Source organism: Carcharhinus amblyrhynchos, unplaced genomic scaffold (assembly GCF_965287045.1).
Source record: "Carcharhinus amblyrhynchos unplaced genomic scaffold, sCarAmb.v2.hapA scaffold_42, whole genome shotgun sequence".
Lineage (NCBI taxonomy): Eukaryota > Metazoa > Chordata > Chondrichthyes > Carcharhiniformes > Carcharhinidae > Carcharhinus > Carcharhinus amblyrhynchos.
In genome coordinates this window covers 1,640,603-1,660,508 of record NW_027649783.1, presented here as the reverse complement: position 1 = coordinate 1,660,508, position 19,906 = coordinate 1,640,603, and the positions used below count along the sequence as shown (strand labels likewise).

The following is a 19,906-nucleotide window of genomic DNA, read 5'->3' as shown; positions in this document are numbered from 1 at the left end:
CGCTGACGAACAGGGCTCGAACCTGCGCGGGGAAACCCCATTGGATTTCAAGTCCAACGCCTCAACCACTCTGCCATCGCAGCTGCTCAGGGAGGTTTCATTCACATCAAATAGTAACATTCGGCTGCTGCCCAAAGGCAAGTCTGAGTTTTCTCGACAGTAAATTTGTTTCATCATCTTGATTTTCATTAAAGGGGAACGCAGCACATTTATCCCAGGTTCACAGTAAGTAATCTCACTAAAACAGGTTAAAGCCCAGCAGGTTTATTTGGCAGCATGAACTTTTGGAGAGTTCCCCTTTTATCAAATAAGTGTTCAGCTCAGTTGGCTGGGCAGTTTATTCAGCCAAAAGCTCGGGATTAACTCCTGTATCGTCTGAGATTGTTTTTAGCCTTGCTCCTCTCCTGAGGTATGAACTATCCTGTTAAATCACCACCAGTCAGCTCTCTCTCCTTTGATGACCCACAGAAACATCTGAGAGTGTGGGCCTTGCTTTAACTTTGCAAGAAATGAAAACCTCACAATTCTGACACATTGTTTCAGATATAAAACTGTGCAAAAATATTCTGAGCATGCGAACCGGAAGCATCCCTAAAATATCATTTCTACCATCGTTTTGAAATTTGTCATTTCGGGGACAATTAACTTTACCCAGACACAAAATCCGACCCAGAAAAGTTTCATGAGCCTGACGTGATTTGAACACGCAACCTTCTGATCTGGAGTCAGACGCGCTACCGTTGCGCCACAAGCTCCCGCTGCTTCCTGCTTTTTACATCCGGGTTACGTTCGGCCAATTCAAAACCAGACAGGCCCAGGGAATGGAACTGTCTCCCTCTTTACTTTCTGTGGTTAGACATGGAATGGAAGAGTAACAGCGAACCAAGATTAAGGAGTAAACAGCAACACAACATTATCCTGCGGGAGAAACATGTTGTTTGTTACGGGTGTTAAAACACAAGAGCTGGTTTGGTGAGAACATAGAACATAGAACATAGAACACTACAGCACAAACAGGCCCTTCGGCCCACAAGTTGCGCCGACCACATCACCTACCAACCTACAGACCTATCTATAACCCTCAATCTCATTAAACCCCATATACTCATCCAGAAGTCTTTTAAAAGACCCCAGCGAGTTCGCCTCCACCACCACTGACGGCAGCCGATTCCATTCACTCACCACCCTCTGAGTGAAAAACTTACCCCTAACATCACTTCTGAACCTCCCTCCCCGCACCTTAAATCTGTGTCCTCTCGTAGCGACCATTTCAAACCGGGGAAATAGCCTCTGAGAGTCCACCCTATCTATCCCTCTCAACATTTTGTAAACTTCTATCAGGTCGCCTCTCAACCTTCGTCTCTCCAGGGAAAAGAGTCCCAGCTCCCTCAACCTATCTTCATAAGGCATGCCTCCCAGTCCAGGCAACATCCTTGTAAATCTCCTCTGCACCCTTTCAATAGCTTCTACATCTTTCCTATAGTGAGGCGACCAGAACTGCGCACAATACTCCAAATGAGGCCTGACAAGGGTCTTATAAAGTTCCAGCATTACCTCCCGACTCCTAAACTCAATCCCTCGATTAATGAAGGCCAGTACACCATACGCCTTCTTGACCACCTCCTCCACCTGCGAGGCCGATTTAAGAGTCCTGTGGACCCGGACCCCAAGATCCTTCTGCTCCTCAACACTACTCAGACTTCTGCCCTTAATAGTGTACTCGTTCATCCCGTTGGTTCTGCCAAAATGGACGACAACACATTTATCCGCGTTGAAGTCCATCTGCCACTTCTCCGCCCAGTCCTGCATCCTATCTATGTCCTGCTGCAACTTTTGCCATCCTTCCAGATCATCCACAACACCACCGACCTAGAGCTGTGAAGGCTGAGAGGAGACGTGATTGAGGTGTATATGAAACGGACAGGGTGGATAGGAAGCTGCTGCTGCCTCACAGCACCAGGGACCCGGGTTTGATTCCCGGTTTGACTCAGTGTCTGTGTGGAGTCTCCATGTTTCTCCGTGTTTGCGTAGATTTTCTCTGGGTGAGCAAAGATCAAAGAAAATTACAGCACAGAAACAGGCCCTTCGGCCTTCCAAGCCTGCATCGATCATGCTACCCGACTTATCTAAACCCTCCTTCCATTCCGCGACCAGATCCCTCTATTTCCATCTTATTCATGAATTTGTCAATACACCGCTAAGAAGTCACTACCGTATCCATTTCCACTACATCCATGGCAAAGAGTTCCAGGCACCCACCACTCCTTCCCTCATACATCTCCTTTAAACCTTGTCCCTAACACCTTAAACCTTTGCCTCCGAGAGACTGATTCTTTCACCCAGGGGGAAAAAAAAGCTTCTGACTGTCCACTCTGTCCATGCCTCTCGTAATCTTGTGGACTTCTCGCAAGTCGCCCCTCAACCTCCTTCGTTCTAGGGAGGACAAACCAAGTTTCTCGAACCTCTCCTCATAGCTAATGCCATCCTTAGCAGGCAACATCCTCGTAAATCTTTTCTGCACCCTCTCCAAAGCCTCCACATTCTTCTGGTAGTTTGGCGGTCGGAACTGAACACTAAATTCCAAGTGCAGCCTCAGTAAAGTTCTATAAAGCAGCAACATGACTTGCCAATTTTTAAACTCAATGTCTGAGCCGATGAATGCAAGAATGTTGTATGCCTCCTTGACTACTTTCTCCACCATCATTGCCAATTTCAAAGACCTGTGGACCTGTCCACTCAGATCCCTTTGGCTATCAATACTCTTATGGGTTCTGTCATTTACTATATATTTCCTATCTGTATTAGACCTTCCAAAATGAATTAACCCACATTTGTCCGGATTAAATACCATCGGCCATCTCTCTGCCCAAGTCTCCAACTGATCTATATTCTGCTGTATCCTCTGATGGCCCTCATCACTACCCACAAATCCACCATCGTTTGTGTTGTCTGACAACTTACTAATCAAATCAGTTACACTTTCCTCCAAATAATTTATATATTACAAACAGCAAAGGTCCCAGCACTGATCCCTGAGGAACACCACTTGCCACAGCCCTCTATTCAGAAACAAATCCTTCCAGTGTGATCCTCTGTCTTCTTTGACTGAGTAAGAAGTCTTACAACACCAGGTAAGAGTCCAATCAATTTATTTGATAGTAAACTCACATGCTTTCGGGATTTGCCCCTTCGTCGGGTGATGAATGGGCAAACCCCGAAAGCTTGTGGGTTTACTATCAAATAAACTGATTGCACGTTAACCTGGTGTTGTGAGAATTCTTACTGTGTTTACCCCAGTCCAACGCCGGCATCTCCACATCATGATTTCATCAAAATAGACAGTGAAATGGAACATTGTTCAATAAATCTGAGTTGTCAAAAAAAAATTGCCTAAATTTGGAATACTTTGAAAAGTTCAGGGGGCAGATTGCTATGGGTGGCTCGTTGGTCTAGGGGTATGATTCTCGCTTTGGGCGTAATATGAAGAATGCGAGAGGTCCCGGGTTCAAATCCCGGACGAGCCCTGCATTTTTTCCGAAAGATACTTCTTTGCAATGAAGGTGGCGACCATGAGTGAAAGCCGAAGCAGTGTTTACCTCCCGGGAACTCATTGCAGAGAAAATATCTTTGCAGAAGTCGGAAAACAACCATACAGTCTGACAGGATTGGGAATCCCAGTCAGATTTTAATTTTTCCATGTTTTAGTTTAATTCCGGTGTTCCGAGTGAACCGTGAGTGTCGGTGAGTTTCAGCAGTCCTGTTGAGGGGAAATTTACAATCAGGAGAAGGACACCCGAACAGAGGAAATAAGGGCAGAAGAAGGCCATTCGGCCCCACAAGTCTGCCCCGCCATTGGCTGATCTGTTTGTGTTTCGATTTCCACATTTCCATCTGTTCCCGATAACCTTTGATTCTGTTGCCAAATAGGAATCTATCCACCTCCGGAATAAAAGTGTTCAATATCCCCGCCTCCACCGCCTTCTGAGGCAGAGTTCCAAAGTCACGCAACGCTCCGAGAGAACAGAATTCACCGACCCCAAAAGAGGAAGCTCAGTTTTCTTTAAGTGTCCGTTGTTCTGCATTCACTCACAAGAAGAGACATCATTTCCACGCGCAACTTGTGAAGACCATTCAAGATCTGATGTGCTTTGAACAAGGTACCTCCCACTCGGAGTATCTCCGGTGCAGAGATTCCCAGCCAGTCTGTGGAACCTTTCCTCTTCTCAATCTGGTAAATCTCCTCTGCACTGTCCAACTATTCAAGTTATCAAACTGACAATCTCTTCTGGACCGATTACAGCGCATTTACATCCTTCATTAAATATGGATACCGAAAGTTCAGACAATATTCGAGATACTTCACTAATGACCTAAACAACTGAAACATAACATTATTTTCTTACATGGTCAAATGTCTGTAACAAAGCAGACATTCCATTAACCTTTTTTAATACTTGCTGTACCTGCATACTAAATATTTGTGACTCGAACACAACGAGATCCCTTTGCATCTGGGGAAGTTTGCAGCCCTTCTAGAATTGAGTAATAATCTGGTTTTGCTCTCTTCCTGCCAAAATGAATAAGTTCGCATTATATTCCAGTTGCCAGGTTTCTACCCATGCACAAAACCTTTCTATAACTATCTCCAAGCTCCTTACGTCCTCTCCACAATTTACTTTGCGACATATATTGTGTCTTCTGCAAATTTTGCTGCCGTGTTTTCAGCTGTGGACTGCGATAGCTGAGCTTCTATAGAGATGACAACTCCCAGACACAAAGTGCCCGATGATCTTTTCCTGTGCTGTAACTATTCTGTGTGTATGGATGTGAAAACCATTCTGTATCACTTGGTGTGTGATGCAGGAATTGAGTGTGGAATTCATTGTCTATCTGTCAGTCTCTATGGGTGTGTATGAGTGAATGATTCATTCTGGATCACTCTGTCTTTTGTTCACACTGTGATTGCGGATTGATTGTTTGTCTCCCAGTCTCTGAGCCACTTTGTAGATCTGGGACAATTCAATAAATAATTTACCTAAATGAAATCGGGTCTTTTTTTGCTAATTAATAAACTGCTTGACACGATCCCCCACCCAAACTATTTCATGTAACATTATCTTTTTGTCTCTGAAATCCATTCACCCTCCAACACTTCCCCAGCTTTCCATTAAATACAGCTGTGCTAATCGTCTCCGATCATAGAATCCCTACCGTGCAGAAGAAGGCCATTTGGCCCATCAAGTCTGTACCGACCACATTCCCACCCAGGCCGTGGTGCTGTAACCCGCATTTACCTTGATGATCTCCCTGACACGAGGGTCAACGTAACATGGCCAATCAACCTAGCCCGCACATCTTTGGGTTACGGGAGGATACCGCCGCAGACATGGGGAGAATGTGCAAACTGCACAGAGTGAACCGAGGCAGGAACTGAACCTGGGACTCTGGCGCTGTGGGGTAGGAGTGCTAACCATTGTGCCTCCCTGCCGCCCAAAATTCTTTCTCGTTTCTTCGCAAATTTCCCGTCTCGTATTCTTGGATGGTCAACTGAAATTTAAATCTAGTGATCGTTTATTCTTGTATTCTGCAGCGATATATTCACTGCAGGGAATTCTCGTGAGCTCAAACCTGCTCCCGATTTAATAAACGGTGGCTGGGCTTGTCCGGGATTATGAACCCGGGACCTCGAGCACGATAATTCTACCCCAAGTGAGAATCAAACCCCAAGACCAACAAGACAACTGCCAACTGCCAACGCTTTAGCCAATAGCAAATTGCAAACGCTGCCAACTCAATGATGATTTTAGCGTAATTTGTCTAGTGGAATTTATGATTAAATTACGAGGTCTATTTTATCACAGCCCAGCATTAATTCTTCATATTGACCGATTCCTGCATTCCTGATGTGAATGTCTTCCCTCTGTTGAAGTTCTGGGTTGCGGCCGGTAGATGTCAGCACACTCAGATAGAGCGAAGATCACAGACCAGAGAGGGGCAAACAAACAAGAACTGTTCAAATTATCTGGGGGATGGGAAAATTGAACAATACTAATTTTTAAATGATATTTACTTTGTAACAAGCAGTTGTTATCGTTGCCTGCCCTTCGATTCGAGGGTGACATCCATTCAGGGCCGTGGGTTTCTGCTATGGATCTTCATGTGAGTGAACAGGCCCATTCTCGGCCCACAGAGCTTTCTTCCCCGTTACTGTATTCTCTGCCGCCATTTTGCCTGGTAAAAAAGTATGCTGCAGATTGGGGGACAGGTTTTGCCCATTTTCAAGCTCCTCTCAGTCTTCAGCATGAATGCTGCCTCACTTCAATCTGGAGGGTGTCGGGGAAGCGTTACTGATGGAATTTCCCTCACAATCTTAGGATGCGCTGATACACTGGTCGCATGTACATCATTGCGCTAAAACCACCAACCATCAATGGTATGTATGAGTGAGATATATTCTTATCTGCCCATCTCTGGTCCCGTTTTATCGAAATGACATTTTCTGAAAATCTTTCACTAATTTAAAGCCCAGGATCAGCCCATCCCTCAGCCTTGTTATTACAGGAGAAGAAGGATCTAGTTTCTCAGTCCGTTACCAGTCCTCTTTCTACTCAATGATTCTTCTTTTTATGTCCTGTTGATGTCGCCTGCAGGACCAGCATTTGTTGCCCTTCCCTAATTGCCCTTCAACTGAGAGGGGCTTGTTTGACCATTTCAGAGGTCAGGTAAGAGTCACCCTCTTACTCTGGGTCTGGAGTCACATGTAGGCCAGATCAGTTAAGGAAGCCAGACTTATTTATCTAAAGTGCACCGGTGAACCAGATTATAGTGAACAACAATCGCCGGTATTTTCAAGGCCGCCATTACTGAGAGGAGCTTTCAATTCCAAATTGATGAAATAGTGAATTTAAATTTCATCAGCTGTCGTGGTGGGATTTACTCCGTTTCCCCAAAGATTAGTGCGGGCCTCTGGATTACCAGCCCAGTGACATCACCTTTCATCCCTGTAATCAGAAACACTTCACTCAGCTCGTTATTAAACCTCTTCCTGAGGAGATTAGATTTTCCTCCACAGAATTTTATTAAACTATTTGCTGCAAAGCCTGTTGCTCCATTCGGGACAATCAGTAATTTATTAAGATCACACAAAAGCAATTGATTTCTGCGGAGAATAAAATAATGGGATGAGAATTTTTAATGAACCAAACAAGGAAATACATTCTGAGAAAGCGCCCTGCAATGTTTGAAAGAAAATGCAGAGCTTTCAGCTGAAGAAAGAAATCTCAATTTGCCACACGTTTTACCAGATTTCTGCAGAAAACGACCGAGATAGGACTCGAACCTACAATCTTCTGATAGTATCATCACTATGATTACCGAAGTCAGACGCCTTATCGATTAGGCCACGCGATCAGCAAACACCATATTGCACCAAATGTTAGCGCCATGTGACTAACTGCCGTGATTGTAGCTATTTTCCGTTCTGTTTTTCGAGCCTTTCTGATTCCCAGATGCCAAAAAGTTGAATTGAAATCCCCAAAGTTTGTCAACAGCAGAAATCTTAAGTCCACTTCTAACATTCTTGGGTGCCTGTCTGTACTGGTGCAAAACTGATATTTGTAAATATTTTTTATTCTGTTCTGTTAATATGTCCCCTTCTCTTGCAAACGTGTTCCCTGTTGTGTAAAAAGATTCTCCGTGAGGATGTTTTTTGTCTGTAAATTGTTGCTTGTTGGGTTAAGATGTTCCCGATTCTTGTGTAAAACTCCGGTTGCATATACAATCCATTTCGTGTCGATCGAGGATTCGCGGGAAAAAGGGAAGCCAAATAACTGTTTGGTAAAATTCGCAAGAATTTCACAGTTACCGGTTAAGTTGTTTTACCACCTTTGTGAACAGGAATAGCAGAGAATGGTTTCGATCCATCGACCTCCGGGTTATGGGCCCAGCACGCTTCCGCTGCGCCACTCTGCTACGGCAAAAAAGCCTTCTTTGCTGCCTATCAATGTAGTCAGGCAGATTTTCACTCCTGTGTCGTTTAATAGGAACAGGAGTGTGAGGAGACATCACTGCATCACACCGAGAATACAATAGACAGAGAAAAATACACAATAGCAGCACGAGAGACTGCTTGGACACATGGAACGACAGACAAAGTGTTGGGAAACCGGCAAGACACGGAATTGGAGAAACAATCACTTTTTTAAAAGGAATTTTCTGTTGCAAATACATGTCTGTAAATATATTTCCTGCTGTGTAACTGTGCTGTCTGTTGTTGAGAAGTGTTTTCTGTTGTTATGTAAAATGCCTCCCTGAAGCTGTAAATGTTTCCGGCTGTGTAAATATGATCCATCTTGTGTCAATATTTTTAAAATATTCTGTTAATAAATGCCCTGCTCTGTAAACATGTTCCCCGTTGTGTCAAAATATCCTCCGTGAAGGTGTTTTCCGTTTTGCTAATGTTAATTATCTGATCTCATGATGTTCCATGTTGGGTAAAAATGTTGTATGTTGTGTTAAGATCTTCTCTGTTCTTGTACAAAACTCTGGTTAAACTGCAAGTGGATCACGATCGCCCAATTTCGACTGCCTTTTACCCTCTATTAGGGAACGTGATTGGGTGATTCATATTATATCCAACACATGCGTGTGAGTGAGATTTGTTCTGTAACTGTCCGTCTCAGATTGTAGTTGTGTTTTAATTTGTTTTATTCATTTCGAAAGGTGGGGATCACTGACTAGGCCAGCATTCATTGTCAATCCCTAACTGGCCTTAGTTAGGTGCTGGTTTGCTGCTTTCTTAAACTGCTGCAGTCCCTGAGGTGAGGGAACAGCCACGGTGCTGTCAGCCTCACAGTGTTTCAGGATTTTGCCGCTGCCACAGTGAAGACGCCGTAATAATTTCCAAGTCGGGACGGTGAGTGGGTTCGAGCCCGGGTGGGTGGGAGGGGTGGGGCGCGTGCAGCTTGCGTTGCTGGTGCTCCCATGTATCTGCTGCCATTGCCCTTCGAGATGGTAGAGGTGATGGGTTCGTGGGTGCAGTCTAAGAAGAGGAGATGAAGAAATATTGTTCCCATTACAGAGGAGAGAAGGATGGGTTTTAATGCGCTGAGTGTTTCGGACCTGGAATGCACTGCCTGAGGGTGTGGCAGAGGCAGCATCAAATCAGGACTGACAGGGAGGAATGGGATCAACACCTGAATTGAAGCGAATTGCAGGTTATGAGACAAGAACTGGGAAAGGGGTGAGCCGAGTTGTTCTTGTACAGACCAGCACAAGGACTAAGGGCCCAATGGTCTCCCTCTCTTTGCTGTAGCATTCTCAGACTCTAGATGTCAGACTGTTGGACTCATTCTGTATCACTTTGTCTCTGGTGTGACATATGTTTGCAATATTCATTAGAAATCTATCTGAGGGACTTTGCAAATCTGTGCACATTCTGCCCGGAAGATACCTAATTGAAACTGGTCTTTTGTTCTAATTAGTACATGATTCCACATGATTCTCCACTCATAATCTTCAATGTAACAGCATTTGCTTATCTCTGAATTTAATTCTCCATCGTCTCATTACCTAGATTTTTCTGTAGTACATCGACGCTAGTTGACTCAACTGTTCCAGGTAATAGCAAATTCCAAGTTATATTGACTACATGGGAGAGTACATTAATATTGAATTCTCCGTGGGATTTAATGCTAACATCCAATCATTAATTCCTGTTTGGTCTGCTTCTGCAACAGCGACAGTTCACATGTGTACTCTTCCGCTCTGTTGCAGTTCTGGTGTACTGCCAGTAGATGTCAGCACACTCGGATGGACTAAAGTTTAGACATCAGGGAGAGGCACAACAGAGAGGCAATGTTCACATTATATTGAAGCTGGGACGGAGAAATTTCGAAATACTAAATGTGGTGGCCATAATTCAATTCGAAATCCACCAGGACGCTGCTTTCCTCTGTATTCATCATTTAAACACAGAGAAATCAGCAAGGCTATGCTTTTTTAACTGGAAGTGTGAGTGACGGTAGGTATTTTATTTTGAACCAAGGAACATTTTAAATCATTGTTGTTTAGTATAGTTAGAATTTCATTATGCAACAGTTTGATTATTACTACAAACCGATTAAAACATAAATTACACAGGGTTTTACTTACTTCTGATTGGGGAAGGTAAATAGAGAGAAACTTGCTTTTCTTGATTATATATTACTGACCTATATCTGGGTGTACAGGTTTCAATCTGTAACTTGCCAGTGGTGTAAAACTTGAAAATATTCTAAACTTTAATAAGAAGGATATTGATAATCTTCAAGAAGATGTAGACAGGCTGGTGGAATGGACAGACACGTGACAGGTACAACTTAATTAATGTAAGGAAGTGTAAAGTGAGACATTTTGGTCCGAAGATCAAGGAGAGAAGACATAAAATAAAGGGTAACCTTTACCCTTCCTAATCCCCATTGCACCTTTAATATGCAGAGATGCCACAGTCTCTTCACCCATCTCAGGACTCATGAATATCCAGCCTGAAGTCTGCATTTCACCGTCTACTTGTACAGTGATCATAAAACATTTGGCACTCCAACTTTCCTTGGCATCTTCTGAAACGATTCCCTGCTCCATCTGACAACTCAGTCAATGTCGCATCTTCACTTAGTGCCCTGCCCATGGTAGGATTATCCTGTCCAGTCCCCATAGTGTTTCACCTTGCTCAATTGTATTGCCCAGATTGCATCGTTCCAACTTTTCGATTCTCCATTAATAATAAATGAATAACGGGACTTCCCGTAGCAGAGTGGGGCAGCGGAAGCGTGTTGGGCCCATAACCCAGAGGTCGATGGATCGAAACCATCCTCTGCTATTTCGCTTTCAGCAACAGGGAAAGGATTCCATAGCGGCTGCTTCAAAGTGATTTGACATTTCCGTCCAGGGTGCTTTAACTTTCTTCCTTTTCTCGTTACTAGTTAACATTTGAATGAGTAACAGATCGTTGAAATGTCATTTACTCACAAACAGACACAAGCTGTAAATGTTGCAAAGATACACAAGTCTAAGTTTTTCCCTTGGAGCATAACTATAAGGTTCATGGTGGGAGATATAGGAGGGATGTCCGAGGTAGATTCTTCACTCAGAGAGTGGTTGGGGTGTGGAATACACTGCTGCTGTGATAGTGGAGTCGGACACTTTAGGAACTTTCAAGCGATTATTGGATAGGCACATGGAGCTCTCCAGAATGATAAGGAGTGGGGTCGTTTGATCTTGGGTTTGAACATAACTCGGCACAACACTGAGGGCCGAAGGACCTGTACTGTTCTATGTTCTATGTTCAAGAATCATCCCTTGAATAAACACTGCCACCTTTCAATGTTTAGCGGGTGAGTTTCATGAAGAACTGACTGTGATTCCCGCCTTTCTGCTTCTGTACAAATTTAGTCAAAGGGAAATTACACAAATATATCTTCAATTCTCCTTGTCTTTCACAAAGAACTGAGCGTGTGTTGGATACAGTTTCAACAGTAGCTTTAAAAAGATAGAGAATGGATTTACAAATTTAATATCCAAGGGTGACATCAATGCCTGAAGTGGTTTTCAGGCTGTGGCGACTAGAATAACAATGCACATTCTCAATTTGAATTGTTCCAAATCATAGAATGGAGCATCCATTGTGGATGAAAGGAAACTTTAAACTGTGCCGCTGTGCTGTGCTTCAGGAGCTGGTTTTACACAAATCTCCGTTAATGAGATGTTGCCTCACCTGCTGAGCATTTCCAGCATTTTTTGTTTTTTTTTGTCAGATTTCCAGCTCCCAGCTTTGCGTTGTGTTCTGTGCAGGTGTTTAACTGGAACAGGGAACAGGTTCTGATCAGCCCCGTGACAGATAGAGTAGAATGTATCTCCCAAATATCAGGCCTGCGAGATGAGACTTCAAGCTGTACAGGGGAGTGAGGAAGAGAGATAAGGGAGCATCATTCTGTGAGGGACAGATTTCCTTTACAGAGGAGGAACAGGTCTGTATTTCCACAACTGTTTTAACAGACATCAGATGTACCAACATGACTTGCAATCAATGAAATCCCTCTTAACCTTTTAACTATGAGATTATTGAATTTATCAATAGTTTCCACATTGTCAAAAATCCATCTAAGGACAAGTAAAGTAAAATTTCAGCATGTGTTTCTGTGTCGCGTTGGTCTTCCAAATGATGGTAATTCAGTCACTTAAAGGTTGTGAGTTTGAGTCCCACCACAATCGGATTATGGATCAGGTTAGTAACAAACCAGTTGCTACTTCATTGATGTGATTCACCTTCGGCACCGACATTTCCTGCTCTGCCATCTCTCCATGCTGTTTCTGTTAACCCGGCTCCCAGGGAAACCACTGACTCGAGAATAAATCACAAACCTTTCTTAAAGTTTGACACAACGTTCGCTGGTTGGGTTAGAAATTGTGACAACTTTTTCAATTAGACATTTCATTTCTTTTGGAAGATAAATAAGATTAAGGAACGCAAACACGCAACAACAACTTATAAATAACTACAATCAATAAATAAATATCAGTGTCTTACAACCTGGCAGTGTCTCCTTTTTGACAAATACCACCAGATCTGGAACGTATTTCCAGCATTCCGCTGAACCCACCTGCCACAGCGACAGGCTCTGTGGCTTAGTTGGTTAAAGCGCCTGCCTAGTAAGTAGGAGATCCTGGGTCCAAATCCCAGCGGAGCCTTGGCTCTTTTTCAATGTTATTCTGATATTTCTGCTGCGCTTGTCCTTCTGGGTCCCAACGGGCGTGGGTTTGGAAGGTGCTGCCAAAGAAGCTTTACTGAGTTGCTGCAGTGCATCGTGTAGATGGTGCACACTGCTGCCATTGTGTGTCGGTAGTGGAGGGAGTGAGTTTTTATACATGGGAAGCGAATGAAGCGGGATGCTCTGTCCTGGATGGTGCCAAACTTCTGTCGTTCTGTTCAAGTTGAATTCACCCAGACAAATGATCTCAGGAAACAAGGTGATTCCGATTTCCTCCCACATTCCAAAGATGAGCAGGTTGAATGGATTTGGCCATGTTAGATTGTCCCTTCGTCCCCAAGGTATTTCTATCAGTAGATTAGCGGAGTGGGTGTGTGGCACTGCGGGGATAGATCCTATGTGCAATCCTCTGTCGGAGGGTCAGTACAGCCTCGATGGTCAGAATGGTCTCCTTCAGCACTGTCGGGATTGTGTGTTTCTAAGGCCATTTCACAGTGTTCGGAATTCCCTGAGAAAATAATGGAAATCTGTGTTGGGAGAGCATTGAGTATGTTCAGATGATTTTTTTACTGCAAGATGATAAAAGTACCTGGATCATCTCAACAAATAGTCGAGATATATGTGGGGAGTCTCGAAATGTTTCAATCGTTGGAGATGATCCACTTTGAAGGGAAAGGCAAAAATGGATTTTGTGATTGGCATAACTGCAAATATTACTGGAAAATAACCAAGGCACCGCTAGGATTTGAACTCAGGATCTCCTACACACTAGGCAGGCGCTTCAACCAACTAAACCACAGAGCCTGTCGCTACTCTAGCTTGGTTCAGCGGAATACTGGAAATACGTTCCAGATCTGGTGGAATTTGTGAAAAAGGAGATACTGCCAGAATTGGAACGTACCTGTGAACTATCCGACTAAATATTGAACGGTTTAACGTGAGCTGGGTCCACTTACTGTTTTCAGACACACATTTGGTGTAAAATTAGAGATGTGATTCACACACACAGTTTTCTGCTCTGAAGGCATCTGTGCTCCTTCTGTCGGACGAAGTGATTTAAAAAAGAAAATACTTTATTCATACGGGGTATGTGTGTCACTGGCCCGGGAAACATTTATTGTCCAAATTAATTGTCTTTGAGTAATTGGCGATGAATTCATTCTGGAGACACTGCAGTCCATGTGGTGTATGTACACATAGGCTGCTGTTAGGGAGGGAGTTCCGGGATTGTGAGCCAGCCATGGGAACGGTGATATGTTTCCAAGTCCGGATGATGTGTGTCTCGGAGTGGAACTTACAGGTGGTCATTGTTCCTCTGCTTCTGCTGCCCTTGTGCTGAGAGATTTCTTGGGTTTGGATGGTTCCTCGCGAAGGGAAAAAAAACAGTTTCTGAAGTGGGATTTGAGCCCCGGCCCCGAAAGAAGACTGCGAACTGAACACAGCACCTTAAACAGATCGGTTATCCTGACTACATCCGCCAAAGTTCAAAATCTGTGCACAAATCGAATTGAATTCCATTTTTGTGGCATTTACATTTCAAACTCGGTACGTTTTTTATTCCATTTTGAACCCCAGCCAGAGGCCTGTATCTGAGTCCCATCCTTCCCCAAGCCGCCGGGGGGTGAGGAGCTTCTCATTGCTGCATTGCTCTGTTTGCTCAACTCAACAAAGACCCAATTCCCGCCCTTCCTGTTCCTTACAGGAAGGTGTTGAGAGTGTCAGATCTGAGCAATGTGAAGTATCCAATTGGAGAGTTACATCCTGGCGACAGGAATATCTCTCCACAGCTGCTTTCGGAGCTGCTGAATATTTCCAGCATTTCATCTTTCTGATTTTGTGTCTTCATTACAGGAGTTCATTTACTGACAACACAAAACGTATCTCTCGGACCAAGCTCCAGACACAGCTTTTCTGTGATCTTCAAACGGACAAGTTCACTCTTCACTTTCCTACACACATGCTTTAAAATCGGCTGGTCTCACACTCAGCACCCTGCGGCATCGCCTTCAAACCTCACCCCACCCTTCCACCGCCCACCAGGGTCTCAGAGGTACAAGTACTTCTTAGGAATTGACAAAGGCAAGGGGATTACTGTGTTTGTGAGGGCATATAAAAGGTTAATCCGCACTCACAAAGAGACTGTGAGAATCTCTCTCCCTCTCTATTTGATCAGCAGAAGATACAGATTGTCTGCAGTCAGTCATTATCCAACAATATTCCCCCTTCCTATACAGTTACTGAGTGAGGGTGGAGGGATAGACACCGATAGAGTGAGTGAGGGCGGTGATACACAGACGGTCAGATAATATATCAGTTACAGAAATCCTTGCAAATTCCGGCTTTACCCGGAAAGATTCTCTCGGAGAAACAGAAGCTGGAGTCTCAGCTCTCACAGATATTGTAGTAGAGACATATTATTAATCCCACACTCAGGAACAATGCTGCATTTTGACAGAAGATATGGGGAGAGGGAATAGAAACTGAATGGTTCAGTTCTAAACCGTGCGCAGGTTCAGAGTGACCAGAAGTTCAGAGATATGTTTGAAGGAGAGAGGCCATTTTGAGGGAGCCGTCCGGAAGGCGGATTGGATGTTTGGCTTCATAAATTGAAGCATTGAGTATAAAAAATGGAAAGTTCTGCTCAATCTTTATAAAGCTTTAATATAGTGCATCTATTTTAGGATTGTACCCAAACCGGTAATCACACTTTAGAAAGTGTGGGAGGGTCCTGACGAGGGTGAAGGTGAGATTTACTGCTTTGGATCCGTCGATGATGGATTTTAGCTCAAAGGTTTGACTGGATAATTCGGATTTTATCTCTTTACAGCTAACGGGATTGAGTGGTGTTGTAAGAGACGTGTAAAATAAAATAACATATTGAAGCAAGGTACACAGGGCGAAGTTGCTGCATTAGCTGCTGGCAGAAGGATTCAGGAAAAAGTCTGACAACACCAGGTTTAAGTCCAACCGATTTATTTGATAATACTCACAAGCTTTCGAGGGGACTGCCTCTTCGTCAGGTGAATGGAGAGTTCTGGCCTCAGACAGAGCTTATAAAACACAGACTGTCTGTGTTGTCAGACTTTTTACTGTGTTTACGCCAGTCCAACGCCGGCATTCCCACATCAGAAGTATTCAGGGACAGGCATTGAAGATTGACGACAGGATGTGTAGGAGGCAGAGGATCCCCACAGTGCGGAATGAGGCCGCACCAACCATTCTGCACCAACTCTCCGACAGAGAATCCCTCTCTGTAACCCCACCTAATTACCCTACTAATCCCCCTGACAATAAGGGGGAATTTAGCCTGGCAAATCCGCCTAATCTGCACTTCTTTAGAGGTGGGAGGAAACCGGAACACCCGAAGTAAACACACACACACGGGGGGACCGTGCAAACTCCACACAGACAGGCAGCCAAGAATGTTGGAAATGATCTTCAGTTTTCTGCCGGTTACAAACACTGGGGATTCCCCTTCAGTTTGTGGCATCTGGGAATCAGAGAAGCATCCAAAAATAGAACTGACAATAAATATAACCTCGGTAGGTATTCACATGGTACTGACATTCGATAGCAAGAAGCATGTGTTGACCGCGTGGCCTAATGGATAAGGCGTCTGACTTCGGTTAATATGGCAGTGATGGTATCAGAAGATTGCAGGTTCGAGTCCTGTCGCGGTCGTTTTATGCAGAAATCTGGTCCAAGTTCCAAAAAAAAACGAGATGTCCTTCTTCAGCTGAAAGCTCTGCATTTTCTTGCAAACATTGCGGGGCTCTTTCTCAGAATGTATTTCCTTGTTGTTTTGTTCATTCAGTTTTCTCACCTCATTATTTTAATCTCCGCCCAATAAATCAATCTTATCTTTGAGATCTTAATAAATTGTTGATGCTCCCGAATGGAGCAACAGGCTTTGATACAATCTGTTCAATAGAATTCTGTGGAGGGAATTCTAATCTCCTCAGGAAGGGGTTTAATAATGAGCTGAATGAACTGTTTCTGTTTTCAGGAATGAAAGGTGATGTCACTGGGCTGGTAATCCGGAGACCCGCACTAGTATTTGGGAACACGGAGTAAATCCCACTGCGGCAGCTGGTGGAATTTCAATTCATTGATGAAGTCAATCTGGAATTGAAAGCTAGTCTCAGTAATGGTGGCCTTGGAACCACTGTCAATTGGAATAAAATATGATCTGGTTCATCGGTGCACATTAGATGAAGACGTTTGCCCTCCTTACCTGGTCTGGCTGACATCTGACTCCAGACCCAGAGCAATGAGGGTGACTCTTAACTGCCCTCTGAAATGGCCGAACAAGGCACTTTCATTTGAAGGGCAATTAGAGGAGGGCAACAAATGCTGGTCCTGCAGGCGACACCCACAGCCCATAAAAAGAACCATGAAGGAGAAAGAGAATGCTCTGCCGGTAACAAATGCTGACATTCGGTACCGTGCTTTGATGCTCGACCGCCTGGCCTAATGGCTCAGGCGTTTAATTGTTCTCATGATAAGTGGAGATAGTATCAGAAGATTGCAGGTTCGAGTCCTAGCATCTTTCTGCAGAAATCTGGTCGAAGTTCCAGAAAAACGAAATGGTCGAGTGACGGATGGAGAATCTGGAGCCTTTTCTCCAAAACAACGAGGCTGAGGGTGGCCTGATGTTGGGCTTTAAATTAATGAAAGATTTTGTCAAAAATCATTTCGACAAAATGGATCAGAGAAGGGGAGATAGGAAAGTACCTCACTCTCTCACACATGCCATTGATAGTTGATGGTTTTAGCACAATGATGTACATGTGACCAGTGTATCAGCGAATCCTCAGAGTGTGAGAGACATCCCATCAGTAATGTTTCCCCAACACCCTCCACATTGAAGGGGGGCAGCATTCATGCTGATGACTGGGAGAGTTTGTTCCAAATCGTTGAAGATGGTCAAAACCTGTCCCCCAATCGGCAGCAGGCTTTTATGAGGCAGAATGGAGGCAGAGAAGACAGTAATAGGGAAGAAAGCTCTGTGGGCTGAGAATGGGCCTGTTCACTCACATGAAGACCCATAGCAGAAACTCATGGCCCTGAATGGATGTCATCCTCGAATCGAGGGACCGACAACGATAACAAAATACAAAGAACAAAGAACAACACAGCACAGGAAACGGGCCCTTCGGCCCTGCAAAAGCCCGCGCCGCCCATTTTAACCTCAGTGAGTGCCTCATTCCAATCCTTCTTCTACCTCCGACTTTTGTCGACATCTCCTGGACTCCACAATAAAGGGGTGCAAATTTTGGGAATGATATGTGCGCCAGATTAAGGGAGATCCAATTTAGGGACGATTTATTAACACCAATCAGCCAAAAAGCACGTTTTTGGGGTGTGGGAGGAAACCGGAGCCCCCGGAGAAAACCCACGCAAACACGGGGATAATGTGCAAACTCCCACAGACATTGACCCAAGCCGCCCTGATAACTGTCCCTGGGCGGTACAAAGACTCGTGGCCGGTTAGCTCAGCTGGTTAGAGCGTGGTGCTAATAACGCCAAGGTCGCGGGTTCGATCCCCGTACCGGCCAATTTGTTTTTTTTCCCCCCCTCAAACTGCTGCTTCACATCTCCAGGGACATTGGCTCGATTCCCGGCTGAGGTCAATGTCTGTGTGGAGTTTGCACATTCTCCTCGTATCTGCGTGAGTTTCCTCCGGGTACTCCGGTTTCCTCCCATAGTCCAAAGATGTGCCGGTCAGTTGTGCACTCAGTCACTAAACAACATCCTGCCTTCATATCGAGTGGATCAGAGAGGGTAGAGGGATAGACAGAGATAGAGTGAGTCAGGACAGTGAGATACAGACGGCCAGATAATGTCTCAGTGATAAAAATCCTTATAAATTCCGGCTTTATCCAGAACTTTTCTCCTGGAGAAACAGAAGCTGCAGTCTTAGCTCTCACTGATATTGTAGCAGAGACACATTATTAATCCCACACTCAGGAACAGTGCTGCATTTTGACAGCAAAGATGGGGAGAGGCAATAGAAACAGAATGGTCCAGTTCTAAACAGTTGTGCAGGCTCAGAGGGAACTGAGGTTCAGAGAGATATTTGAAGGTGAGGGGAAATTTTGAAAGAGTCGTTAGGAAAACGGATGGGATTCTTGGTTTCATAAATGGAGACACTGTGTATGCCGAGAATCCCTGCATTGCAGAAGGAAACCAGTCAGCCCAAGGAGTCTGAACCGATTCTCTGAAAGAACATATTTCGCGCAATTTTACCATGGCTAATCCCCCGAACCTCCACATCCTGGGAACCTAAGGACCAATTTAGCATGGCCAATGCACCTAGCCAGTCTTTTGAGTGAGGGAGGAAACTGGAGAACCCAGAGGAAACCCACGCAGACACGAGGAGGACGTGCAAACTCCATGCACTCACCCAAGGCCCGAATCAAACATGGGCAGCAGTGCGAATTACTGTACCACTTTACCGCGCACTTTAATACATCAAATCAGCGAAGATATGCTTCATTTCTATATTTTATCTTGCATTAATTACGAGTAGCGGATTCAGTGACATAAAGTGAGGATTGGAGGTAAGATATGCAGACACGGGGTAGCTGACATGTTCTCTAACTTCCAACTCAAATCTTGTTTTTAATGAAACAGTGCCTTGAAATCTAACTTTGGGACTCAGCGGGGGGATTAGTGGGAACTTTGTGATTGGAAAATCGTTTTACTTTACACGAGAGACTCGGAGATCTCAGAGACACCAAACACAGTTGGATAAGTTTGACTCGGCACGGTAACACAATAGTTAGCATTGCTGCTTCACAGCTCCAGAGACCTGGATTCGATTCGGGGCTTGGGTCACTGCCTGTGTGGAGTTTGCATGTTCTCCCAGTGTTTGCATGGGTTTTCACCCACAGTCCAAAGAACATCCTTCCTCAGATAAGAAGACAAAACTGCAGCTGTGGCCTCACCAAGACCCTGTATAATTGCATCAAGACATCCCTGCTCCTGTACTCGAAGCCTCTCTCTATGAAGGCCACCATGCCATTTGCATTTTTTACTGCCTGCTCCAGCGGCATGTTTCTCTTCAGTGACTGGTGCATGAGGACACTCTGTTCTGGTTGCACATTCTGTTCTCCTAATTTATGACCAAACAGAACATAATCTGTCTCCCCGTGTTT

At 44.4% G+C, this 19,906-nt stretch overlaps 6 non-coding genes across 6 annotated transcripts; 4 read left to right on the top strand and 2 right to left on the bottom strand.

Annotated features, from left to right (window-relative positions):
* Positions 1 to 83, bottom strand: trnas-uga (transfer RNA serine (anticodon UGA)). The gene has a single exon. It is a non-coding gene; the product is annotated as a tRNA-Ser (tRNA).
* A 600-nt stretch (positions 84 to 683) lies between these two features.
* trnaw-cca (transfer RNA tryptophan (anticodon CCA)) lies at positions 684 to 755 on the bottom strand. Its single transcript has one exon. It is a non-coding gene; the product is annotated as a tRNA-Trp (tRNA).
* Positions 756 to 3,438: 2,683 nt separating this feature from the next.
* Positions 3,439 to 3,524, top strand: trnap-ugg (transfer RNA proline (anticodon UGG)). The gene is given in 2 exon segments: positions 3,439 to 3,474; positions 3,489 to 3,524. It is a non-coding gene; the product is annotated as a tRNA-Pro (tRNA).
* A 9,128-nt stretch (positions 3,525 to 12,652) lies between these two features.
* trnat-agu (transfer RNA threonine (anticodon AGU)) lies at positions 12,653 to 12,726 on the top strand. Its single transcript has one exon. It is a non-coding gene; the product is annotated as a tRNA-Thr (tRNA).
* A 3,609-nt stretch (positions 12,727 to 16,335) lies between these two features.
* Positions 16,336 to 16,427, top strand: trnar-ucg (transfer RNA arginine (anticodon UCG)). The gene is given in 2 exon segments: positions 16,336 to 16,372; positions 16,392 to 16,427. It is a non-coding gene; the product is annotated as a tRNA-Arg (tRNA).
* Positions 16,428 to 18,230: 1,803 nt separating this feature from the next.
* Positions 18,231 to 18,304, top strand: trnai-aau (transfer RNA isoleucine (anticodon AAU)). Its single transcript has one exon. It is a non-coding gene; the product is annotated as a tRNA-Ile (tRNA).
* The last annotated feature ends 1,602 nt before the right edge of the window (positions 18,305 to 19,906 follow it).